The sequence below is a fragment of the Papilio xuthus genome, unplaced genomic scaffold, assembly GCF_000836235.2.
Source record: "Papilio xuthus unplaced genomic scaffold, Pxut_1.1 DF825946.1, whole genome shotgun sequence".
NCBI lineage: Eukaryota > Metazoa > Arthropoda > Insecta > Lepidoptera > Papilionidae > Papilio > Papilio xuthus.
In genome coordinates this window covers 12,661,967-12,689,293 of record NW_013532703.1, presented here as the reverse complement: position 1 = coordinate 12,689,293, position 27,327 = coordinate 12,661,967, and the positions used below count along the sequence as shown (strand labels likewise).

At 32.8% G+C, this 27,327-nt stretch overlaps 1 protein-coding gene across 3 annotated transcripts in view; it reads right to left on the bottom strand.

The window, feature by feature from the left end:
* The window catches only part of LOC106124622 (partitioning defective 3 homolog), a 33,287-nt gene extending 9,260 nt beyond the window's left edge, over window positions 1–24,027 (bottom strand). The window contains exon 1 of one of the 3 annotated variants that reach the window (XM_013321481.1): window positions 23,766–24,027. The gene's annotated coding sequence lies outside the window, so the exon portion shown is untranslated. Of the gene's footprint in view, window positions 1–12,834; window positions 13,011–23,765 lie in introns of those variants that run through there. The other 2 variants (XM_013321480.1, XM_013321482.1) reach the window with 2 other exon arrangements.
* Between the last annotated feature and the right edge of the window lie 3,300 nt (window positions 24,028–27,327).

Here is a 27,327-nt window from a genome sequence, read left to right as displayed (position 1 = left end):
TGGCGTAAACCATCTCTGTCTTTTTGAAAGAGAATGAAAGAGATGACACTAAATTTCGATGGTGGTTTAACAGATACAGTTGTGATGTATGAACCAAAATAACAAGAGAACGGAAAACGCACACACACGGAAGGAAACTCTGGCACACTTCCTATGATTTCAACCATAGTTATCGCGAAGAATAAAATTACTCATTGCCTTATTGTCTATTTCCTGACGCTAATTCGATTCGTTATGTAAATACTATTATATATTATAAAGTTTAGCAGAAAAAGTATGTATAAACAATAACATGCGTAATATTAGATAATTTATGTCATTGTGGAAAGAAGTCGCATGCGAAACTTTCCCATCGCACTTTGGAATGTTGCATAAGACTTATTTAACTTCATATATTCAGAATATTGACATGTACATTCATTTAATACCATAATTTAAAAAAAAACATAATTTACGCTCAAAGAATATGGCAATACTACGAGTATATAGGTAAATATAATAACTTAATACTGTACTCTGAGTTGTTTTTAAGTAACCTCGAGTTCTAAGAACTGTTGAATTCTCATACTAAATTTACACTAAGGGTCTCATTTAGGGGCAGTTACAGATTAAATTAGATTTAAAACCTGGTCACCTATTTAAAAAAAACAGAGTAAATTACACACAAAGAAACAATACATGTTATCAATAATCTTTGATAGCCTTTATAGCTCAGATCTATTCTTTGTACGGGCTGTAAAAAGTTTAGCTTCATTGCACCGCAATTTTATTATCGAGGAAATCGCCGCGATCGTAGCTAACAATGGGTTCAGATTAGTCGTTAATACTGTTACCTGGTATGATAGCCCGCTCCCTTCGCTTGAAGCCGCTTTTATGATATAATAATGCACATTCTATTTTTATAAAATACTGGCTTTTTACCGCAAGTTTAAAAAAAGCTTAATTTCTTATATTTTTTCCTGTCATAAGAGCCTTTTCCATATACCAGTAATAAACATGACGAAAAAGAATTTGTCAAATCGGTCCAGCCAAGCCAGCGTGATGTCGTGGTCAAAGGAAATAGGAATTCTTTTTTTGAATATAGATTGATTATTTTCTAAAGCATATTCTATTAATATGGAAGAAATGAAAATTCGCTATAAAAAAACCTTCCCCTAAGCGTAGTAGTTGCTAGTTGGTAATGTTATTTAATATGAAATAACAGAGAATTGAGAGAGACAAGTTCTAAGCACGTCTCAAAATTTCAACTCATAGAGGTACTTACCAAATTAATTTGAAACATTTCTTAAAAATATATAATTTGTGTATGGCGTAACACTAATTACTTTAGCATTTTCAACTAAAACTAATATTTGAAAGTGTATGTTAGTGGGTCATTTCTTGGGCGTCGCGTTGGCGTCAAATGGTGACAGATAAAGTACGCGCAATCTTGGATGACGTCACAGTTACCGGCCCTTAGCATTTACCTCAAATAGATTTGCTCTCAGTTACATTTACTAGCTGTATACCGCGACTTCGTTTGTGTGGAATAAAAAAAACTAAATTAGTAGTTTATGTGCTCTTCTACACTTTGTCCTACATCAAGTCAAATTTCAGAGTGATACATGCATCTGTTCTCGAGATACCTTCTTACAAACATCCATTCTTCCATCCTATCATTTATAATATTAGTAGAATCTGCAGTTACCGATTCATTGTTTTAATAATCAGTGTAAAAAAGGGTTTGAGCTAAAACACAGATATAAGAATGTGATAATATATAAAGATCCAGTTAAATCCTTGTCTTGTTTTTACATTTTAGTCTTTACCCCTTTTAGTTACTTTGTTACTAAGGTAATTTATGACGCATTTCACGGTTGTTTTAAATTATAAATGTAGTCACAATAAAATTTGACAGTAGCGAGAAAAAGGCTGAAATTAACGCCAACTTAAAAAAAAAAACAATACGTGCCTGCTTGCTGAATTGCCGAAACATGGCGGCGCATAAGCGAAGACCTTCCGCGACAATTTTAACTGTCCGGTGACCTGTGTCTTGACGAAATAGTTTTTTTTACAGACCTCGTAATTTATATACATACTTGGTCACGTAAATGTGATTGTCAAAATATGTTTTCTTCGGAACTTACGAATTAATTTTTAGTGTGTGTGCATAAAAACTTTGTTAATAAGCTTTTTAGAACTGAATACCCTCAAAAGGACCATCTTTTGCTAAATAGTATGAGGCTAGCTATAAAAATATGCAAACATTATAAGTTTATAATGAAACTAGAAAGCAAGTAATTTTTACTGTTAAGAAAAACTACATAAATATTCCAATAATGGTCCTTTGAACAATACTGAAATTTATACTCAATATTTTAGTTTTAACATCTATAAAAATATTTAATTTTATGTAAATTTATTATCAAATAATAATATCAAAATGTTCCATAGTCGTCAACTTTTATGGTGACCATTACCAAATAATTTAAAATTATGTTAATAAAACAACGTTATGAGAAAAAAATTACTTAGGAAGAATGATAGTATGATAAAACATATGTCAAATAAATTATCAATTATAAATACTATGGCATTTAGTGTATATTTTAAGGACTTCAAAGTCTTATCCTAATTTATACTTATTCATTTAATATTTTAAGCTCGGTCATCCAGGTACTTATAATAGTACCTGGATGACCGAGCTTAAAATATTAATTTAATTGTGTTTTTTGGAAATTATATTTAAGTACGAATTATTAATAAAATGATGAATATTTTTCGATCTTACCGATTGCAAGATTCGGCTTATCGACTCCAACGATTTTCATAAAATTTAGTATATTGGGGGTTTCGGGGGCGATAAATCGATCTAGCTAGGAATCATTTTTAGAAAGTGTCATTTTATTCGTGTTTTATCGATAATCAACTTAAACATAAATTTAACTGTTTCTATCGGTAAGATCGAAAAATATTTTTCATATTTCATCATTTATATATAATATATATAAGAATTGCTCATTTAAAGATATAAGATTAGGTATTGTTTTGTTTTGCAATGTCTTTACATCAAGATAAAGTTAACGATTTCAGCAAGCAAACAAGTTTAAATGCATTTAATCTGGCCGTAAGCCAAAGTACTACGAAGTACCACTTTTGTGTAGAAAAAGGCTTCTAGCAGTTCTTTTAGCAACAAACTGGCTGGCTATTACAAGTCTAAAAACAATATGTTAATTTTTTTAGGATACTCATCAACTATAAAATAAAATTTGACGATGTTGGATGAAGCAACGCGTCGGGTCACGTTCAGTGAAATCAGTATATTTGGAAACATTGATCACGTATATAGCGATCAGTATTGAAGCCGCGTGCGACGGAGACGTTTCGAATGTAAACGTGGAAACAATACGGATGCTAGCCCATTGTAGGTTACGACTTAAAACAACAATTGACGAGGAAAGATTTTATGTAAGTGTATTTACGAGAAATGAACGATAACATGTGTCGACACAACTTTTGAATTTCAAAACTTCAGTACCATTTCAATACATTTTAATAAAATCGAAAATAATAATCTTTTGATACATGACACCATATAAAATATAAAACTGTAATTTTATTCTATGTAGGTTTTTAGTCTTAATAAACATCTGATCATTTGGATTGAAAACAAAGAAGATTATTTCACGAGATTTCAAACATTGGTAACACACAGACAAAAAATAGTAATTTTATCGGAAACTTATCACGTTTTAAACATTACGAGGGTTCAGCTATCTTTATATTCGTATGTTAGAAGAAAAGCAAAAGTGGTACTAACCGTAAGGGATTCGAACCCGACATATTCAATTCATAACCATTAACGTCAACGCAAAAAGTCAATGGGAACATTTGCGCATTTCTAGCATAAATACGTTTATATGTTTTGTAACGTGAAAGTCGACAATTGACAGATCGTTTGAATTGAACGTAAAGAGAGAAAATCGCAAGTATCGTAAGAGGTTATAACAAAAAGTTGCTTCTTTTGGAATTATGTAACGATTCAACGTTAGAGCTGAGCAGTTGGCAGCGAGACAAAAAACTATCGTAGTGTTATTTAATTTTGTAACGTCATGTTTCTGTTAATTTTAACAAGAGATTCGCTAAAACTCCAATCAAGAAAAAATCGAAAATAAAATGTTTCAAACCGAGTAAGCAATTTTATATTTTGGGTTTCAAATTAAGGATAATTATTCATGTACTGATGTTTAAAACAAAATCTACTTTACTCAAATCTCTAAGCCACATAGCTATTAGTGTAATCGGTTTTATCTTAATGAAACTGACGTCGCATGAAATTTAGTATTTCCTAAAAGATTTCCAGCATAAGAATCTTGAAATTTAATTAAAGAATAAATGTAAAGAATATTACAACCATTATAATAAGTACTAATTTTATAACATGACCAAATAGTTGTAGGGTAAACAAACTGTTTTTACCTATAGACCAAATTAGCTCTAGTCAACCAGCAAGTAACGTGAGAGTTATCCAGGTCACCTGATCCGTTACTGTTGGCTTTAATTCTCGCCTCTTGTTAGCGAATTCATGGAATCAATGTCTATTTACACGTTGACAGAATACGGAAGTACTTACGCGTCAGAATTGGCAATGAACTAAAGACATCTCGAGTTAAAACGTAAACTATATTCTTCTTACAGAATATATTTGCCTTTAATTCGCAGAACCCAAAGATAATATAAAATTTATAAATTCAACGAATTGTAGGCTGCCAAATTAGACACTAGAGCAAAACAAATGATGATTCTGTTCCCAAATTGTCAACCTTTGACTCCAAAGAGCCCTTATAGCAATGGAACGATCCATGTCAAATTAAAACATTAAATTTATTTTGAAATTGATATCCAAGATTTTGCTATGATTTCTCAATTAATGTTATGTTTTATTTAAAAGATTTCTTAAAGACTGTGTTGTAAAAGAACATGGTAAGGTACGAAATATCCCAAGGAAATGTTTTTATTTAAAATAATATTGTCGTATGTTATTGTAGGCCTAATACAATCCGGGCCGCGGACGAGAGCGAAAGCGTGCCCGTGGTCCCGTCCCGATGCGTTGAAGGAACAGAGGGGTTTAGTGGGTATGCTTCCCATCCGGAAGAGAATCCCACATAACTACCGCGTCCCCCCCGGGGCGCGGAGTATGCATAAAGCAATTCCCCTCTGAAAAAAAAAAGGCCTAATACAATCTATTGAGTCTTAATTTCAAGTATTTTATACTTAGTATTATAAGAACATTTCTTTGAATTGAGTATTCTATCCTTATGAGTACTCAATCGATTTCTATGACGTCATAAGTATTAACGTTTTGAGATTCGCGATTTGCAGCGTTCCAATTTATTAAGTTAACTTTTGTAGAAATATTTTTTCATTTCGTCACATTTCCCATTAACAAGATATCTTGGCCCGTATTTAAATTACGTTTTAAGTCGTCTCCAATTGGGGCGTGATTCATTAAATTATTAATTAAAGTATCTTTGATCTAGTTGGATTAAATTTGTTAGCTGGAGGTTAAGGTATCATCGGAGCCGCCTTGAATAAAATTAACAATGACGCACAAACTTGAGTAGTCTGTACTTGTAACATTTTAATTACTTTTTCTTTAACACTTAGGCTTTTTGGATATCCTTGACTTTATAGCTGTTAATGCTAATTAAACTAAACACAATAACAATAACTATGCTCTAGAGAATACTGCTTAGGTACTAAACTCATATTCAAAGGAACGTAAATTAGCAACTTTATTAACTTGCGAGTTCAACTATTTCTTGCAAGTAACGTCAGCGGTGTAAAATATGCAAATGACACTTAGCATGTAACTTAATTCAAACTTAAATGTTTAACATTTAATTTAGTATTTGTAATTAATAAAAATCTGCAGGTAAAATATTACAAAAAAAATAATAAAAAAAGCGTCAATAGCCTAATGTTTAAGGTGTTAACCACCTTAAACATTAGGCTATTTACGGATTTCCGATCACAAGGACGGGGGTTCGAATCCCACCATTCGATTATTGTCGTAAATCATGTCCTAACACAAGCATAGCGCTTATTTAGAATGGTACAAGAAATATTAGTAAATTAATAAAAGTCTGCTAATATTTTAACAACAAAACCATATGTGTGAAATAATTTACATCAGTGTAAAGTACTGAAATGTTTTGCGTTAATATCATCTATTGCAGGTTAATAATGCAATTGGAATAAGAAAAGAAAATAAAAAATAAATAAAACGGCATTACAATCGCTTTAAAGCATTTCACGTTCATTACATTATTTTAAACTAGGGTGGATATTTCATTACAGCGCTTGCTCGGATCGTTTTATAGCAGCGCAGTTGGCTTCTATATGGCACATTCTTTGACCTAAACCGGCTTAGGCTTTCACGCGGAGTAAAGGGCTTTTTCTTAGCTTTCGTTTAAAGCGCGAGCAATTCTATTGAGACTCGGACGCATATTGTGCGACCTCAATGGCCTGACGGTTAATAAAGACGGATTGAAAAAATACGGTACTCGTTGCTTAATGAATATTTAAAATGCTTTTTTGTGCCGCCGTATTTTGAACTTTTTAATTTAAAAAGATTGACTGCGGTTATTAATATACTTCTGTCCGGAAATGTGACGTATAACCGAAAATATGACGTCGTGTGCGGCATTTTTTTTTTATAACAGAAGGGGGCAAACGAGCAGTGGGAACACCGAGGTGTTCAACGACGCGAATGGACATCAGCAATACCAGAGGAATCGCAGATGGGTTGCCGGCCTTTGAGATGGTGATACGCTCGTTTCTTGAAGGACCCTAAGTCGATTTGCTTATTGTGAGTTCTTGAGTGAAAAAAAATGATTATTTTAATAATTTTGTAGCAAATCTGAACAACCTTTACTTTAAGTGCAGGATAGATGGTTTGTTTGAAGGTATCTCTAGAACGGTAGAACATTTAGCATACATATAGAACATTGTCTGGAAGAACAAACAGGCTACTTTTATGTTTTTTTAATCAGCACGGACGGAGTCAGGCGATAGCTATTAGAAAACTAAACCTACAATCGGTACAATTATGTGTTTGATGACTCAAAAACATCTCCTGTGATATTATTTCTGGAATAGTACGCTTGGTATACATTACCGCGTAATGAAACTTATTATCCAGCTTTTATGTTGGTAAGTGCGGCATTAGTCATGCATCTTCTATTTACGTTCTCGAAGTGTAGCTTTGAACTTATGTTATTGAATATTCATTACGAAGTGAGGGTTTTTGTTTAGCAAATATCTCCTTCTGTACCGCAAGGTAACGTCTTCAAAAAGCAAACGAAATATTAAAGACATCCTTTGTTCTTTGAAATCGTAAAGTTTTCCGGTAAACATGGTCGTTAACAAGATAATAGTACAAGCGGTTGTAAGAAAACTTTTTGAGAGATCAGAGGTTTTTTTGTAAGTGGCGCTAAAATATTTAAAATTATTCAGAATTGTAATGAAAGCGTCAAGAGAAGTTTTGAACTCTATAGTCTTATTACGTAGTTTTGTTTAAGTGTAGTTTATGCGTTGATATCTGGAATAGTTAATTTTAAGTTATTATTTATTAATAACTAGTTATGACCCGCGACACCATGTCCGCGAATCAAAATAAAAAAAAACTGTACAGGTAGCCTGAATGTTCTACCATAGTCTGGTATGTTTTCCATTGAATTCAAGTTGTATCAAAATCCATTGTCCCGTTCTGGAGATACCTTCCATTCGTCCATCTAAGCATTCACAATTATATTAATAGTACGAATAAGAAGTAAGATATAAAACCTTTTTTTTCTATGTTTGTTTTCGTTAAGACTTTCGATATTGGTACTTAATTTATAAACAAAACATGATACTAGATAATTTTCTAGTTATATCATCAATTCATTTTTTCTTTTGTTTAGTACGTGTCGCCTTCGTAATCATATTCAATTATTTATGATTATGCATACCAATACTAAGCATATTGGTATGCTTGAACAGTTATTGTTGTTGTTACTTTCAGAAATTTAAATGAATTAAGGTAACAGTGGAATAACGTTTAATGACATCTGTGTTTTGTTTGCATTTCGAAAGAGGCGTATTTTAGATTACACATTCAGATATAGTCAAGAAAATCTATATATTAAATTTGATATGAATTATCATACGAAATTCTTGAGAAAAAGTTGCTGAAAAATATCGGTGCTTATATTGGTAAAAAGGAAGAAAAAACCCCCAATTGTTTCTAAACATTGACTGTGATCATTCTGTAAGAAAACAGTATTACCCTGTACATGCTGGATCAAATTGGAGCAAGCAACTAATCCATTACTCAAGAGCACGGAACTAATAAAAGGCGATCGAACATATCTAACAAAGGTCAATGAACTTTGTACAACCACAATATTATTATAACCCTGCAACTTAATGCCGCTGAATCAGATCAAGACCATGCGATGAGCCAATTCGTACGTCTATTTTCTGCCGATCTACATTTTTACAATGGCGTCAGTTACATAGGTTATTGCCAGTTACATAAACTATTATAGATTTAATCACCTAGCTATAAAGTACATTATTGCGTGTCTTGGTAGTATAACGTCCAGTTAATTTGAAATATCATTAAAAGAATGTATTCAAGCTGAAGGTGTTGCGGTATAAATCTATTGTTACCTGATAATTATTGACCTACAATTAATGACACTTCTTTAATTACTAGAATAGATATAAGTACATGACGTACTAAGAAATAAGGTCGTTTTATTGATGACTAAAGTATTTCAATGGACGATGTAATATAAACAATTTTTAATATCCATTTTATGATATACGACAAAATAAAGTGAATTTCTTTTTACAATTTTTATTAATGTGTATGTTGAACGGGAATTAATATCTGCATACATCGGAGAAGAAACTCAAAGATATGTGTGAAGTCAACCAACCTGCACTTGGCCAGCGTGGTTGATTATGACCTAATCACCTTTAACTTAGGGTAGGCTCCGAGCCCCTCGGTGGTGACGTATAGTGAGCTGATGACGGACAACAAAGTGATCCTATAAGGGTTCCGTTTTTTTTTCCAATGAGGTACGGAACCATTAAAAATGTTTTTTTTTACAAATCGTGATTAAATGTATTCTTTTATGAATATAGTCCAATGTATTATTCATAATATGCCATTTCCTGTAAGTTAATACGGTTCATAAGTTATAAATTAACGTGATTTGTGAAATAATGTAAAACTTTTTCTTGATGACGAGTTCCAGACAATACAGCTTAAGAGCTAAGTACTCTCTGAAATTATGATGCTATAATATATAAATTACAAGCCGCAAAGTTCTTAGAAATACAACAAAATATAGGCAATTACGATCGTAACAATTAAAATAGCTTTTCATTAACAAATGATTATTACTCATCGTAAAGGATGGCCGCGATGCAGCAAAATAAAACAACAGATATTCAATATGGGTGCACACTGTACGTTCGACGGACGACATTCGACTGCGAAGAGCCGACCACCCTCCAAATTCACTTTATTTTTTATATACAAAAACTACCAACTATATTTCCATCTACCTTGGTATAAGTTAGTAGTTTACAGATAACAAATAGTAGTTATTGAATAGTAGAATATAACATAATAAAAGAAAATACAATGCTACAATTTAGGGAATTTAAATTACAAAATATATTGTGAAGGCTTTTAAATTCCATCTTCAACACTCATTGATATCTGATACTGAACAGTTTAAGCGCTACAACTTGAGAGCAAATATTTAAACACCTGCTTACATAGACTGTAGATAAATATATAATTATATTTGTAATAGTAGTACAAGTAGGACAATTAAATTAAAATTATATATAGAACAGTGAGACGACTAGTTTCTTAGTAAAAACTCGGCTAAACAAGAGCGTGTTGAAGTTAAAGTCACGTATAAATTCGAGCATCGTGTTCGACAATTCATATATGGTTAGATTATATCGGACGACTTGGAATTGTAGCGCACAAAAACGGTACATACTGCAACCAAAATGGTTCTTGTTTTTAACATGTACTACATTTACAAGTACAGACTTTTAATAGTTTATGAAGTGCTAGTGTGATGTGTTCGATTTGAAGAAATTATCTTCCTTTGTCTATTATTATGAGAGAAAAAGATAAAGCACTCTTCAATTTTGTAAAACAATTAAGTCAATTGAACTATGAAATTCTAGTGTCATAATACATCTTTTATACTAATATTATAAAGGCAAATGTTTAGATGGAGGGAATTAGGTATGGAAGGATAGAAGTTTGTTTGAAGGTATCTACTGAACGGTTGTTTGGATCTTGCTGAAATTTGGCAAAGATATAACGTCTGGAAGAACACATAGGATATTTATTAATTTTTTTTTTTTAATTTCGCGCGGTCGGAGTTACGGGCGACTGCTAGTTAAAGTATATATTTGGCTAGGATTGTTGAAATACAATGAAATTGATGATAATATTAAGTTTTATACAAATATTTGGGCAGTACAAGAGAACAGTTGAATCGTTGCACAGAAAGCGGCAAGAACACTAAACGCAGAAACACATTGGAATTCGCGATAATTATTTCACTCGATTTAGAAGATAATCGTGAATCGAGTGCTGCGAACAGTCGCACACGATTAATTTAAGACGATTAGACACGGACGCCCGGTTCTCGTAAACATTTCATACGAGGGTGTGCCAATGAGGCAGAGCACTAGACTTGCAGTACTTTTAATGTTTGAAGGCACACGTTGAATACAGTATTGTCTCGGCGTATGCGTTAAATAATAGGAGTACTGAACTGTCTATTGTTTTAATGTTCATCCCTCGTGTGAAAAAGGCATTACTATCATGATAGTACATTTCCAGTGAAAGTTATGCGCAACAATAAAATGTCGGATTACGATGACGTCTATATCTTCTTAATGTCAATCATGCGAAACTGATATTGTCGATACATGATTAAGGTCTGATAGCCAATTATCTATGTAAAAGATCATTGTTATGATAAACTGATGTAATTGAAACTAAGAGACATAAGATGGAATCCAGGATAGATTGTCAGTACTGATCTACGTACTGTTAGAAAAAAAAAACCGACACTGTGTCGGTGTATCGGCGCAACACTAGCCCTTATAAAACATCTACGCTTACGTTTCCTCACTAATCGATCTAACACTAGATTTAGTAACGAAATCGAACGAACGAACAAAAAAAAAATACTATCTTGAAAGGATACAATACCTTAGCCTTTTGGTTAAAAAAGATCTTAATTTCTTCCTTTCAGGTCCCATTTTGTTAATAATATGTATATTTTGTCTGCGCGTTAAGGCTATATCATTATTTATAATGAAAACGTTTTAATTATGTATTTCGAAACCTCTTATGTCGTTAGTAAAAGTAAAGAAATTAAGATTACATTAAAAGTAAATGGTTACAATACAGCTGGTCGCGGGCCGGCACGCAAGGCCGCCTTCAACGATTGCAGTTAATCTGCACAAAATTAATTTATTAACTAGATTACTGTTCCTGTGCTGTGTTAAATAATAAGTGGTTAAACGGAGTTTAAAATCAGGCGACAGATTTCATATCCGGTCATTAACAAAGAATATTTGCTTTAAGAGCGTCGGTGGTTCAAGGTCCAAGCACTTGACTTGCAATCTGTAGGCCCTGGGTTTGAATCCCGCCATTTACCAATGTGTTTTTCGATTTCCGATTTACATATGTACATTTACCCGACGTTCTTACGGTGAAGGAAAACATCGAGATGCAACCTGCACATATCTGAGAAGAATTTCAAAGCTATGTGTGAAGTCAACCAACCCGCACTTGGCCAGCGTGGTTGAATATGACCTAGATACCCGTAACTTAGGGTAGGCTCCGAGCCCTTCGGTGTGGTGATGATGAATGATGAATGAATGAATTTGCTTTATAATTTACTTATACGCAAAGGGTTTTAAGGAAAACCCAAATTGTAAAACATTACTGTAATAAAGCTTCTGCTACGTCGCTCTTACTCTAGAATAAAGGATACTGTAGTGTTGATTAGGGTTCCCGAAAAATTTAAACACTGCGCACGAATTTGGTCTCTAAAGAGAAGGCACCTGTCAGTAATTACAATCAAAATCTACCTATTCCTTGCATGGTATGTGTCAATATTGCTAATAACAAAATATCTAACTCTAACGACTAAAGCCTACAGACACTCTTGATTACTACGATTAAGTTAATTTAGTTTCTTACAAATATCTCATAGGTTGCAATCAATTCTCTGAAATGGTTTAATCAAATGGCTAACATATTCTCATAAAAAGATTGCTATGCGCAAAAGATTACAGCGTCACGATTCATAAATTAATATTAATATAATAAGTAAACAAGTTTTTTTTTTACGATGAATGTAATATGAAGCTATTGGTATTCATAATGTGTAGTAGGGTCATATATCACCATAAAAACAAGAAATATTTGTCAAAACACGAAACGTAGTGAAGCCGCGTTAAGGCTTCGACGCAGTTTTATTTTGCAGACATCCGCATTATATCATTATGATTATATTTATGAATCACGTAACGGAATGTTGATATAAAATGACCTTCACATATACACTTTTAAATATAATGTAATAAATAAAAATGTTGTTACTTAACATAGTTTTTTAAAAATGGTTATTAAGGCATATGCTCTAAAAAGAATGATAAATTCACACAACAAAGTAATTATTATTGCAATATAATTAATAAAACTATAGAAAAGTTTTTTATTCTTTACGATTATAATAAAAGACATACCTTCAAACGAGATTTTTCAACTTACAGTTAAAATAAATATATTTATCACAAGAAAAATTTTTGATTCGTCACTTCAATTATATTCACTTAAAAAGTTATATTAAGTTAAGTCATAAACACTAAAACGTTTTTCTCACATTAACACAACAGAAAAACAAACGTCCGCACTGTAACGATCTCCGCAATGTACTAAAGTTTGTCGGCATCGTGGTTAGAGCAGTCTGGACGGATACACGCTTTTAGCCAATACAACGTACAATCTTACTAGAACAACATCCATTGCACTTTAAACATTCACAACATTTTAAGTACATTTAGTCGAGCCAGCAATGAAATGGAAATATAACTTCAATCGATTTACTTACATGTTATTATAGGAATTGCCGGCAGATATGTCGTCGGGACATTTCTCGCACGTGAACAAATTCGATTCAAGAATGAGATTATAATAGGTGAAATTGTGGAAGCGGATATGTTCCCATGATTCCATCCAACTGTGGGAAACGATTGACAATTTCATATTCAGAAAAAACACATAAGTAAGATCGTAGCAAGTTGAAAGTGAAGCATTTCAAAGAACCAATTAGAGAAATGAAAATGAAATGCGTTTGATTTTTTTTATTGACACTTGCTTACTAAGTTTGCTCAGTAAGTCATCTTGTTACTTAGCACCTTACACATAGCTCCTTTGGGAAACTTAATGGTTATGTGGGAATGTACACAGGACGGTGAGTAACGAAGTGCAAATTGTTAATTGTTTATCCTTGTAATTATAGTACAGAACATTCAGCAGAGTTTAATGTATTGAATTCCATCGTTTAAAGGAATAACAAATGTTAAAAAAAAATATTTTAGTAACTTGTAGCTAATATTTTTAAATAATATATAAAATGGTAAATATGTGCTAAATAAAGAACAGAATTCGGTAATTAAATCCAACGGAAATCGGCTTATCGATAGACCGTATTTAGGGCAAATCAAGTCAAGGAATCGTGTCACAGGTCAATGAAGTACTAATTTTAGAGCTTAGTTCATTTTGGTTCTGTAACCCACGGCTTACTAAAACTACTTGAGTGTACTAAATCTTTTACTTAATAGAAAAAGGGATTTATTACTTTTATAGCGATTTTATAATTCAAAAGTTTGAATACTGGGAAAAAATAATATACAAAAATTGTATTTTAAAATTAATTATCAATTAATTTCTCATTACAGTCAGTGAGATATTTCTCCAAGTAGGTATTTTTATTATAACTTAATTTCTCATTAAAATCCGAGGTCCTCATCAAGCTGGATACTTTCATGTCATCTGACCTGATAACTTGTAATATTTTTCCGAGGGAAATATAAAAGGAAAGTGGATGGGCGAAGTTAAGGTTGATTGCGTTTACTCGTCGAGTGAGCGGCCGACATCCGGGAGCGACGGGGAAATGCCCAGGAATCTGATTACTTGCATAGACCCAGCTTATTCTTCCGTTACAAGCTAACGCTAGCTAATAGAAACGTAGTTAGTGAAATTATACGTTTTCTAAAACATTAACTATGGCTTTACCATTATAACTAAACCTAGTTAAATGGGTAATTAAATTTATTAATCTTTGGTGACATATTACAGTTAAATACGTGTTAAAAACACAGAAGTGGGTTTATACGAATTAGCAAAACTAGACTGTTTATTTTACTACTAAATATAAAACTAAGGTTGATTTAAAATCTCTAATAACACAGACAGAATAGTTGTCCAATATTATTTATAACAATTAAAAATCCTTTATTGACCAAAAAAAAAACATTTTCACAAAAATTTTGTGGGCTCTGTGTCCTGAACTAGTAAATACTGTGTTTCAGGAGACAGCACCTTCTCTTATCTATTGCCTAAAGTTTATATAGATAATAATTATCAAATAATATGTATTACAATACTAGCTGTCGCTTGCGGGTTCGTCTGCGCGGAATTAAAAAAACCTAATTAGTAGTAGCTTTTCCAGACTATATTCTACATCTGTACCAAATTTCAACTAGGCATATGCAGCCTTTGTAGAGATGTCATCAAACATCCATCCATCCAAACATTCGCAGTTAAATTATAAGTAAGATATAATTAATAATATTATAATGTGCATACATGTGAGTCATCCATTGATATAGATCTAAACCGTTATTCCGAATGACGTCATGAAACAAACGTTGCCATCAAATAGTTTGGAACATCTGCCCTAAAATTGTTTTGACACCTGTTACTCGCTCGAGCAAGCGCTTAATAAGTTATATTAATAAAGTTTTAAACGCTATATATTCTATTGAGATTAAACAAGGAGAAACAGTTTCTTAAGTAATAACTTAGTTAAAAGAAAATCAAGCATGTTTGAATCTACATAAACTTACGAAACGGCAAGACTTACGTATAGATGTAGTAACAAATGGACTGTCTCAGCACCGAAGTCAGCAGCTTTTAGGTTTACGACCGTCCTGAGAATGCTCACGCAACGCTCCGAGAAAACCGCACGCCGATGACGAAATAAACTTACAAAGGTCCTTGACCTTTCAAGGTTAAATTGTTTATTAATAATGTGTATTCAGATGCATCGCTTCTGTCTGTCTGTTCATTCGTGTGGGTATAGTACTGCATTATATTCAAATTCATTTTCCAATATGGTCGACGGAATGTTATTATGTTCAGATTTTATAGACAGTGTGATAAACTTTGATGTCTATTGGATGTTGTTTGTATTGTTAAAAATAATGTCGTAATGTAATATAAATTTAAGCTTAATCATCACTTAGTGGCAGGACAAAGAAGACATTAATCTAGAAGCTGCGATTTCTTGATAACCAGTGTATTTAATAGTTCAAAATTTATATCATAAGGTAAATAAAAATGATAAAAAAAAGTTATTAGAAATTTTACAAAAACGTCTACGTTTAAAATATACGGTAATTTGCTGGTAATTTCTAATCAGAGACGCCGAGAATTCGAAAATTAAAACCTGAATATTACTCTTGAGCATTCCTCATTACAATAAAGTAGGTACTCTTAAGAATTTTAATAACGATTAATTATATAATATTAAACAGATCTAATGGCTTTAATCTTTATCTCTATCTAATATCATACTTTACTTTAGCTGGTGCCCGCAACTCCGTCCGCGCGGAATTAAAAAAAAAAGTTAAAGAGTTGTCTATGTGTTCTTCCAGATTATGATCTATATCTATGCCAATTTTCATCGAAATCCGTTCAGCCGTTCCAGAGATAACTTCAAACAAACATCCGTCCATCTAAACATTCGCATTTGTAATATAAGTAAGAAGTAAAATTTAATTCAACAAATAAATATTTTGCAAACATAAATTCTTACCACGAAAACATCTATAATAAAAACTTAATTTACAACAAAAAAGAAAAAGTACTTTTAACATCGACGTTAAGCCAACGGCTAAAGTTTTAAAACCCTCACCATAAAGGACCTCTTGACATTTTTATTCCTTCAAAAATCAAGACTTGCAATGTTTTTATGAAAAAATAAAATTGTTATGGGTCAAGCCTCAAAAAACTCGTTTTATTACACTCAAGCTTGGTTTACTCCGGAGCAAAGTACTGGCGTGGGAAATAAGAGAGGTCTGTAATTAGTGTAAAAATCCCATAACGAGAGTCTCGGTGACTGTCAACGGCCCTCCACGAAACTAGTACCCGTGTAGTCCCTCCCCTTCCCACTATAATGGGCCTTTGATACTGCCCTGCTAACTACAGCTATTTAATTTTTATAGCTCACTTCTGTACTCGCTTTTTGCGAACTCATGTCACTAATTGTACTTCAAAGTTATGAGAGGATGGTACTCTAATGCTAAGTATCACTGCTTAGGAGTAACTGAATTTTATCTTTTATAACAGTCATGTTTTTAATTTGAAATATAATCTAAAACTCTTAATGGACATTTGCATAATTTTTTTCGAAGCTTAATTATATAAATTATTAGCATTCTACTAAAAAAACAAATTTTTATTTTTTTGTTTGTATAATGTTACATGTTTTTAAATAAAAATACGATATTCCATCATTAATCTAAGATTGGCGCTTAAGCGACATCATTTTTAAACAAATAAGATACATAAAGTAAATATTATTCGATAAATTTTGAACTTTAATTCCATAGTGTTGCCATATGAATGCAAATTTAACAAAAGATACAAAACAACTACGTCGAATGATTCGAGTTAAAAACAGGTAACAGGGAAAACCCTGAGAACACGAGCTACGCATATGATCCAAGCAAATTTAAAGGAAAATATTTCTTAAACAAGAAGCCTCTACGACCAATATCAATGCTGTATGTCCGTACAGTGAGAAGATATTCGGTCGTCGGAGTGTCGGTGGCTCAGTGGTTTAAGCATTTGACTTGTAATTTGCAGGTCTAGGGTTCGAATCCCGCCATGTACCAATGTGTTTTTTGAATTTCGAAAACGAAAGAAAACATTGTGGTTTTTTAAATATATCTATATGTACATATGTACATAAACAACATTATCAGCGTGTCCTTGGTCAAACGTAGGGTCGGATGAGTTTGTACTACTCTTCCATATATCTCTATCAGCCGTCATATCTGAAGTCACTCCCTTCTTAAGCATATTCCCTTTCACACAATCCATCCATAAGTACATACATATAGGTAAGTATATAATCTAATGACTATTAGAATAGAAAGTATAGAAACGACTTCACTCGACTACATTACCATATTGGCTGGTGTAAAAGCCTGTTAAGTCGTTTGAACTTGCATTTCACTATAAGTCATAGGACCTGTTAGGTACATAAGACCTGTATAAAAAGAAGTACCTCAGTGTGTAGTCAATGATTTCCTTGTAAATAAAAATATTACACTCAATCTTTGACTTTTAAAGTCTTGTCCATTCCAAAATTTTAATCTTAAGAATTGAAACTCACAATCTTTGTAATTCAAGTAGCATTACGATTAGTTAACAAATATTTTCATTCCAATTTGATCTGTCCCACGAAGCAATAAGAAAAACATGTTCAATTTCTATTCACTTTCCTAAGAGTAAAATGAAATTACATTTACGTTCGAAACCGTATAAAATGTAGCATGATATTACTTTCCGAAATTATATGTACGCGTAAAAATATTTTCTTTAAACCATTTCAAATTTTTAACCTATCTTATGAATTTTATACTAATCTCTCACTTGCCCACAGAAGGAATTGTTGACACTTTAAGTTATTAATAACTAGATGACGCCCGCGACTCCCTCCGCGCGGAGTTTAAAAAAAATAAGCCTATGTGTACTTCCAGTTATGTTCTACATCCATGCCAAATTTCATCGAGATACATGTAGCCGTTCTAAAGACAGCTCCTAACAAACACCTATCTATCCATCTAAAATTCCGCATTTATAATATTAGTAAGAACTAAGATTTAACTTATTTTATTTGTCTATAAACTTAGGAGACCAAAAAAGCTATTGAAACAAATCATTGACATAGAGGGTGATGTTAATTCCAACCAAATAATAATATATCAAAATCTGAGCTTGTTAATATCATTTGTGATTTATATTCTTTGACATGCTGTTATACATCAAAGATTAAGTAAAAAAGTACGATTAATTAACCGGCCGAACTAATTGGTTAATTATCAAGACCGATCCGCAGCTGAGATTCGTTCCATCTCGAGTCGGGTCCAGAGGGGACACGTTTAACCCAAAATAGTCACTAAAACACAGTAAATTTCACTACAAAAACTTTACTAACGTGTTCAAAACAACTCATTAGTGTAAATTTGACAACAATATCTAAATAATGTGAACCAATTTTGTATGTTTTCTGCAAATTTTTACTGTACTGTTACTTTGTTCATTATTTTTATGACAATCACAAAAAATCTCCATTTATATATTTCATGTTTAAAAAACAATAAGACTATTTTTTAGATTAGAACACACACACAGTTGCATGTCTCAGATTTTAACAATGGTAGAGCCCGCTTTAACATCTTCGCACGAATCGGCCCGGCTCGCCCGGTGAAAAACCACGACCACACAGAAAACAGGCGTGAAGTGGAAGCAATTCCGTGTTTCGTCTGATGAGTGTGCGTCCCGGAGGCCTAATTTAGTCCTCTTTCCCTTCCCATCCTTTTCTTTTTAAGGAAAGGATTGGAAGTGGAAGTGGACTTTCCGGATGAGAGGATGCAAGGAAAGGTAAGATATTTTCTTTCTGTGCATCCTCTCCTCCGTCGATTAAAGGTAGGCAGCAACGCATATGCGATTGCGTATGTCTATGGGCAACGGTCACTTCGCTATTTCAGCGATTTCGGGTGGCCGCTCGCTCGTTTGCCACCTTATGATATAAAAAAAAATATTACCTCAATGACGAAGCTAAAATAATTTTAAGCGTATAAAATGGAGTAGAATGCGTAACGATGGACACAGAACAGGTTTTGTTTGACATTTTTAGGGAGTTAATGGGTTGAGATTTAAATTAAATAATTACGGCTTTGTTATAACTTATAGTTATGTTCTCAGTTACTTAGATAATCAACATTATTGCGTAATAATTAGGCAAAAAGCAAATTTTAAAGTATTACAAAGTTCATTAAAGTTTTATTATTAAGATTAATAATTTAACTTTTAAAACAAAAGATAAGGATTGGAGTTTTAAATATACTGGTTATACTTAGACTATTTGTAAAACCAGCAGGCAATAAAATTAAGGTTTTTTTTATTTTATTGTTTGTCTTTAGGTAACGTATTTTTTTTTAAGTGGAACTCAAATCTATTCATGGTTAAAACTTGAACTATTCAAAAACAAGAAAACAGTTTTGAAATGATGCGTGACTCAAAAGCACATGTTAAAAACCTATCTTGAAACTATAAACGCTCCGAACTAATGGCTGTGTAACCTCAGGTGTGGGGAAGACAACCTCGGCTGACGGCAAAGTTCAGTGCTCCTACATTCTGTACTTCAACTTCTACGCTACAAGCCAAAATACACTTTGTGTCAACGCACTTAAGCATATTTTTCCACTGAAACAATCTTATTCATTGCGTACTGACCAAGTTCTAAATATCACTAATAAAAATTAGATCTCTAAATACAATAAACAAAAATATTAATAGAAATTAAAACCGACTTCAAAAAAACATTCTCACGAATTGAAAACCTACTCATATTTGAAGTCGGTTAAAAACAATGAAGCAATTAAATCAAATCAACAGAGATCACTAAAATAATACAAAACTAGCTGTCGCCCGCGACTCCGTCCGCGCGTATTTAAAAAACACATAATTAGTAGCCTATGTGTTCTTCAAGACTGTTCTATATTTATAACAAATTTCGTCGAGATCCGTACTGCTCTTATGGAGATTCCATACAAACATCCATCAATCTAAACATTCGTATTTATAATATTAGTAAGATTATAAACTGGTTAGATAATAAAATTTTATTTAAGTACATGCATACCTATCGCACGTAATTTAGCGTGTGCAATATATTTGCTGACACCTTAGTAAATAGGGTGATGTTTCGACACAAATTACGTATGCAGTTTCGCCCAGTTCTCGTGTCGTAACTTACATTCGAATTGACAATTCTCGTCTCTTCGTACTATAAAGTTGGCTATTATATTAAAATATTGGCAAAATAAAGCAGCATAATATGCTTTTTAAGCGGTAAAATTTAAACAGAGCTAGTATACAAAGTAACAGTTAATAAGAGATATCGATAGTAGAATCAAAAAGTCAAAATATCTTACTAATATTATAAATACGAATGTTTAGATGGATGGATTTTGTTTGAAGGTATCTCGAATATTGAAGGAGGAAATTTGGCAAGGATGTAGAACGTAGTCTAGAAGAACACACAGACTAGTAATTAAGTATTTAATTCCGCGCGGACGGAGTCGCGGGTAACAGTAAGTATAAGAATAAATACGTGACATATCGAAAGTCATTGTAATTTCAAAACATATTTGACTTCTAAAATAATATTTATTTGCCAAAGAGGGCTGTTATCAGTTTTCGATACAAAAGTGCCTTTAGTTTCGGCGAGTCTTCTTTTTAATATACCAATTGTAATGTAATATTGTATTTTAATTTGGTTCAAAATATTTAAATAAACCCACAAACAAAGTTACAATTTAACATACGTAGGGGTGGATTTGTCCGTTTTATTTCTACCCTTATGTTTCTGACCTGCCGATAGCAATTAGTTATTATTAGGGGTTAGGTTTGCTTTTACCTTTCCCGAGGCAACGGCCGCACGGTCAGCAAATGGCCGGGACTACGTTGAGTTGGCAAATTATTTATAATAATGCCTTACCCTACCCTTTTGCACCATACAGTAATGATCACCCTACCTTTTTATGCATCGTTTGTAATAATTGTGAATATTTACGTTTATATTTTTAAATACAAACAATACGTTGAAGATAGTTAAATATTTATATAGATTTACATTATGCCAGTACAGTAGGACAGTTGTGCTCAAAATCATTGCTGGCATACATATGGCATAATATATACACTAACTGGTGCTAGCCAACTGTACTGGCATAATATAAACCATCCATAAGATTGAAGTAAAAAGTGGCGAGCCACTTCAGTATAAAAGTTAACTTTAAGGCAGCCATTAGAGTCATCTTGTCCTTCACAACAGGTCTTCAGACTTAAGAGTGCTACTCTAACAATAGGCTATCGGTTTTTGCTTAGCTATTAATTTTAGAACAATATCAATTTGTAAAATATGATAAATGTATTAAGTTGCAAAGTAAACATTTTTTTAATTAAAAAAAAATTCGGCACAGAGGTAGGTTTACATATAGTTAATTATATTATTTAGTAAATTACATTAAGTACTTGTCCCGCTATACAAGGCGGATGTCTCCAGGACATTACCCCGCCTTATCTAATGTTCTGAAGATAGTACGTAATTTGTTATGCTTATTATTTCCTTCGCTGTCTAGGTAAATGGCCGGCAGGATGACATATCGTAAGTAAACAATATCGAGTACAGAATGAAGTCAGTAGCCTCTGTATTATTTGCGTTGATAATATAAGTGTGACTATCGTGTACATAGATTCACTGTCAATAATAGTTTATTTCTCCATTATAGTAACTATTTATCAGTCAATGATTCGATTAATACTCAATTAAGTAACGTTTTGAATTTGTTTAGTTCAATTATGAAGTGAAGATAAAATACTACCAGTGACTTTAGTTTACTAAAGTTAATTCGGAGTCTATGTACCTCTATAAATTCATGTCATAGGGCTTTAGTAATTTTATTTTCGAATGCATAACAGTTTTTTTTTTAGCACTTAGTAGATTAGTTTTATTTAATGATTTGCAAGTGGTAGTAGACATATTTCTTATCATAAAGCCAATCGCCGGAGCGAAGACAGAATTTTAATTACAAGAGAGCCGATCGCTCTGGCCCTTAATTAATTCATAGTATCCGTTGGAACATGAAATCAATTTCAATGAATGATAAACCGATTTGAATACGAAAAGCTTAATCTACTTGCAAATATACATTTTAAATAAATTACTAAATAATTCCAAACATAATAGGTAACGACATTTCTATATGCATTACATAACCTACTTTTTTGTATTATAAGGTGCAAACGAGCGAGCGGCCACCTGAAATCGCTGAAATTGCGAAGTTACCGTTGCCCATAGACATACGAAATTGCATATGCGTTGCCTTTCCATGCATCCTCTCATCCGGAAAGTCCACTTCCATTTCCTATCCTTATAGGAAAAAGAGTGGGAAGGAAAAGAGAACTAAATTAGGCCTCCCTTAAGGAGCCGGGCCAATTCGTGTGAATATGTTAAAGCGTGCTCCACTACTTAAAACTGTCGTCCATAAATAATCTTTTGTGAGAACTAAATTCAAACAACCAAACTAGATTCTTAATAACCATGGTACAAGTTTTGCAACTTTGTCATCTAATTCAATTTGCACCTGGAAATTTAGTGGTGAACTTTGCGGTGAGACTGGTCGTATGGAAAATTAACGAGCCCCTACTATACAGTATACGGGTGTTTTGTTTGGCGTAAGTTACGTCATGCTGGTTAAAAGCAAATGATAAGGAATCTTACCCGTATGACCGTGGGTTTCTGAGACATTAACATTGTTTTGTTGTTGTTTCAAACATGTTTTTATCTCTGTTTTGTCAAAGGAAGACAGGGATTTTGGTGTCAGAAACCCAAGGTTAGTGATATTATCCAATAAGACAATATTATTTGTTAATTGAGTTGTATAGAAACTGTAAAAGCGTCAATTGAATTTTGATTCATCCTTTATGACAGGCATAGATTGAATGACGAAACAAAAAGACGATACATAGCTTTGACTTATCTAAATTATCAATAAATTCAAGGTTTGGTAGGTGTAGTAGTTGAAAAGTTGCAACATTCCTAATAAACTGAAAGACAATCAGGAACTGGCATAAATTGGTAGTAGCAAGGCAGAAAATATAATATAAAAGTTTAACTTAAAATCAATAGAAATAATTTGCAGTAAGTCACGAAAACAAATCTTATTGGATGTACCTACGACAAAAGTTCCACATGAACATGTAAGGGTATACCAACCAAACAAAAAAGCACGTTCAGTAAATTAAAAATAAATAAAACAAGTATATTAACAAACTAACATCTGATTTCGAGAACAGGTTCCAAGCCGACGGATGCCGCCAGTCGATAGACGTAATATGCGAAGCATCCCTTTTTTGTTATCCGTACAAGACAAAAAATATCAGTAGCTAAGACTTATGAACCAATTAGCAAACGTCCGGAATTCCAGTTTATGAATAAAATCTATTTCTGAACAGTTTTTTGCTGATAACAACCAGTTAGTCCATTAAAAAATGGATTCATCCATTGTTTTCGACAGAATCAAACTTTGCTTACCTACAGTAAACAGCAATTAGCGTGCCGGCAAACGGTGCAATAAAAACTTCCCGCCTTTTGGCTCCAGTCCAAGTAGAATAAACTTTGTAATAATTTGATAATAGGTACTTCTTGATACTTTATGTCTTTTAAGTCACAAGTTTCACATCACTTAACGTCACAACCCGTGACGAAGAGTATAACTTTGTATAGCGGGCGTGCGTTCGAGCGAGACGTACGCGAGTGCCCGGCTGACTGACGACTGAAGCTCGACTGAGCGGCGTTGCTCGCTAAGCCAGTGCGAGCAATGTAGGGTGGGTGTAAAGCTTCTGAACTGTTTTAGGCCGCATTGACATGCCCTTGTGGGCGTGCGATTCCGGTGCTTTATTTGCATTGATTTTAAATGCAGTTAAAGCTTTTATTATAGCACTGGGATGATAAAATAAATCTTTAAATAAATTTATCATTTATTTTGTTCTAGTGTCATTATAAACATACTTTAGACATTGTTGTTTATCTAATAAATACATGTTTACTGTTAGGTTATGTTTATATATATATATATACTACTGTTACTATATATATATATATATAGTAACAGTAGTATATATGTGAGTGTAGTGAGCACTCAGTCCCAATATATATATATATATATATTGGGACTGAGTGCTCACTGTTTGCCTTGAAGAGGCATTTACAGCTTCACCAAGCTTGTAATATGGGGCTTAGACTAAGTTTCTTTACACTTTGTTACAAATTCTCTTTGCCATGCGTTGCTATTTGCATACCATTGCGTGTGGTGGTTGCACTCTTCGTCTTGCACGTGTGTGACGCCATTTATCATGACGTCAATGCATTTGGAAACTGACAGATCTTTTTGATATATTTATTTTATTTACGTCCACAAGTGCGGTAATTGTATAATTTAAATACACTATTCTATTTCGAAGTAAACAGGTTAAGTGGTCAAGATGTTTAAAACAAATGAATCGAAGATTTGTTTTCACGCATTCCACGCTTTAGTTTTCATAATATCAAAGATCTATAGTAGTAAACATTGAAAACTAAAAATCTTGATTCAAAAGACATCTTACGTTTCTTAAATTATAGAAAGACATGTTAATACCTTAGTCTACCTTTTACTTATTAATGTAATTTTTATATTCACATGCACGAAACAATAAAAAAGGAGGATAAAAGAATTGATTTACCTCGATCAAACACTATCCAGTTTATCAGTAGATAAGCTAACTAACGGTTGCTACTATCTCACTGTGTTAAGAATTGCAATTTAGGTCAATAACTGAATTAGTGATTTACTTAAGTGTTCTGTCGATTAAATGTACTTTAAACGATTTTGTTTTTAACTATCGTATATTTACTCTCAGATCGCCCATAACATGAATTGACCAAATCAAAGAGGATAGACAAAATCCATTCGCTACGAAGCGATTCTATAACGAACTTCAAAAATGTATAGAATTGACAATAACTTTCGATAAGTCACGTGATCTTGAAGTTCGCTATGGAATCGTTTCGAAGCGAATGCGATTTTCTATCTCCTCAGAGCGCTTGTGATGTCCCTACACCAATGTACTAAAAATGCAGCGATATCAGATGATCACGACAAGTCTGAAAAGACTGCAGCGACAAAGAAGAAGAATATTTACTCATATACGGTAACTGATTAATAATGTTAGAAAGAAAATCCGAAAATGTGCCAGTGTATTGACACAACACTAGCCTTACTAAAATGTCGACGTTTATGTCCCCTCACTATTCATTCTGACACTGGACTTTGTAAAGAAAGCACGTCGTTCGCGTCAAAGGATTCTGATTAATAATGTTTAAAAGTAATTAAAGATATAATTAGTTTAGTTAATATAAATAAGACAGTCATAAAATAACTAAAATTAATTATCATTTTAATGTATTATATTACTGTTAATATAATAAGTTATTATTAAAGAAAATCGTAGTGAAAATAATGTTAAGGCAACTGATATGTCAATGAAATCCAACACGGAGCGACGGCCTCCTGATACCCGCAGCCTCTCTGACAGCGGTGAAAAGGAAATCTCTAATGGATAAGCTGTCATTCAGCATTCCCCAATGACGGATCGCAGTGAATTAGTACCAACTTTTATTTCATACTATTTTCACAATTATATTTATATTTCAGTCAAATATTTATCATTACAATATGATATTATAAGTTGACTATTATTATTTATAGGGCTTTGGGAATGGAAACTTTAAAAAGTAAATTTAATATGAAAAATCGAGATTTTAGCCAAAAATGCTTACTATATTTGACTTCTTCAATCAATTTTTATTACTGTATGCGCGGTCATAGTAACCTAACAAAAAATAAGTATTGTGTAAGCTTTATTTTATATTAAGGAAGTAAAAATTATCGTGTTTTTATTGTTGTCACTAACACAAAGGTTATTATCTAAAATACAAATTGATTTCATCTTTGTAATGTCATAATTGTATATTAATAAACAGAGATGCTTACAAGTTTTGCGACACCAAAGATATAAAACCTTTTTGTTCGTTGTCGAGTAGAAACTTCCTAAAGAATTTTGATGTTGTGCTCGTTAAACAGTGTCTCTCAAAGGACAATAGGCCATAGCATCGCTAAGAATGGCGAACAAAAACACGGATGCCAAGCGGAAGATGCGTCGAGAATAAATAGATAATTATGTATTCATATAGCAGGCAATTAAGCCGCTCAAGCAGTTAATGTAAAAGTTACTTAAGATCTGTACGAATTCCCACGTACGCGAGCTCGATTTAGATTCTTTTCTATCGGATTTCAATGCGTGTTCGAGGTCGCATACTTTTGTTACATTAAGAGAGTAATGAAGCGCAGTTAGCAACGCTTTTTTACTATGTTACAGTTAATCAAGTACAAAAATATTATTTATAAAGAATTAAAAAAGTCGATTAAAGTAAGGTAAGTCTCTCAAAGGAAAGCTTGAATTCAAGTTTGATACTTTATTTTGACGTCAAACTGATGCGTACTGGACCTCTAATGTTGGGCCCTCTTCCCATTTCTACCCTTTTCGTATAAGCAAGGGATGGAAGGAGGGGCCGCATAAAGAAATATCTGTCTCTGTGAGTCTCCTCCTTTGAAAAAAAAAAGTGAATTTATTCATATGATTCTCTATCCAAAAATGTTATAATAAGAAATTAATTACAGCGAAAACATTAGCAGGAAGTAGTTATAATATCTGTTTTATTAACAGAAGTCGTAAATCCCTTGAATCTATACTTCGTATAATCGGCGCTTTGTCTAACCTAAATAGGGAGTAGACGCCATTAATTACAAAACTGTTAGCTGCCCTTGATCCAGCAATTAGAGGGCTATCGGAAACAGCAGTTAATGGGTTTATAATTAATTGCCCTTCCTATAACATAATTTAAATTTAAACTAGTACTTTACATTTTAGTTAACTTCGAAACAGAAGTTATCTTATATCATCATCATCAGCTCACAATACGGTCCCCACCGAGTGGCTCGGACCCTACCTTAAGTTATGGGGTGACTAGGCCATAGTCAACCACGCTGGTCAAG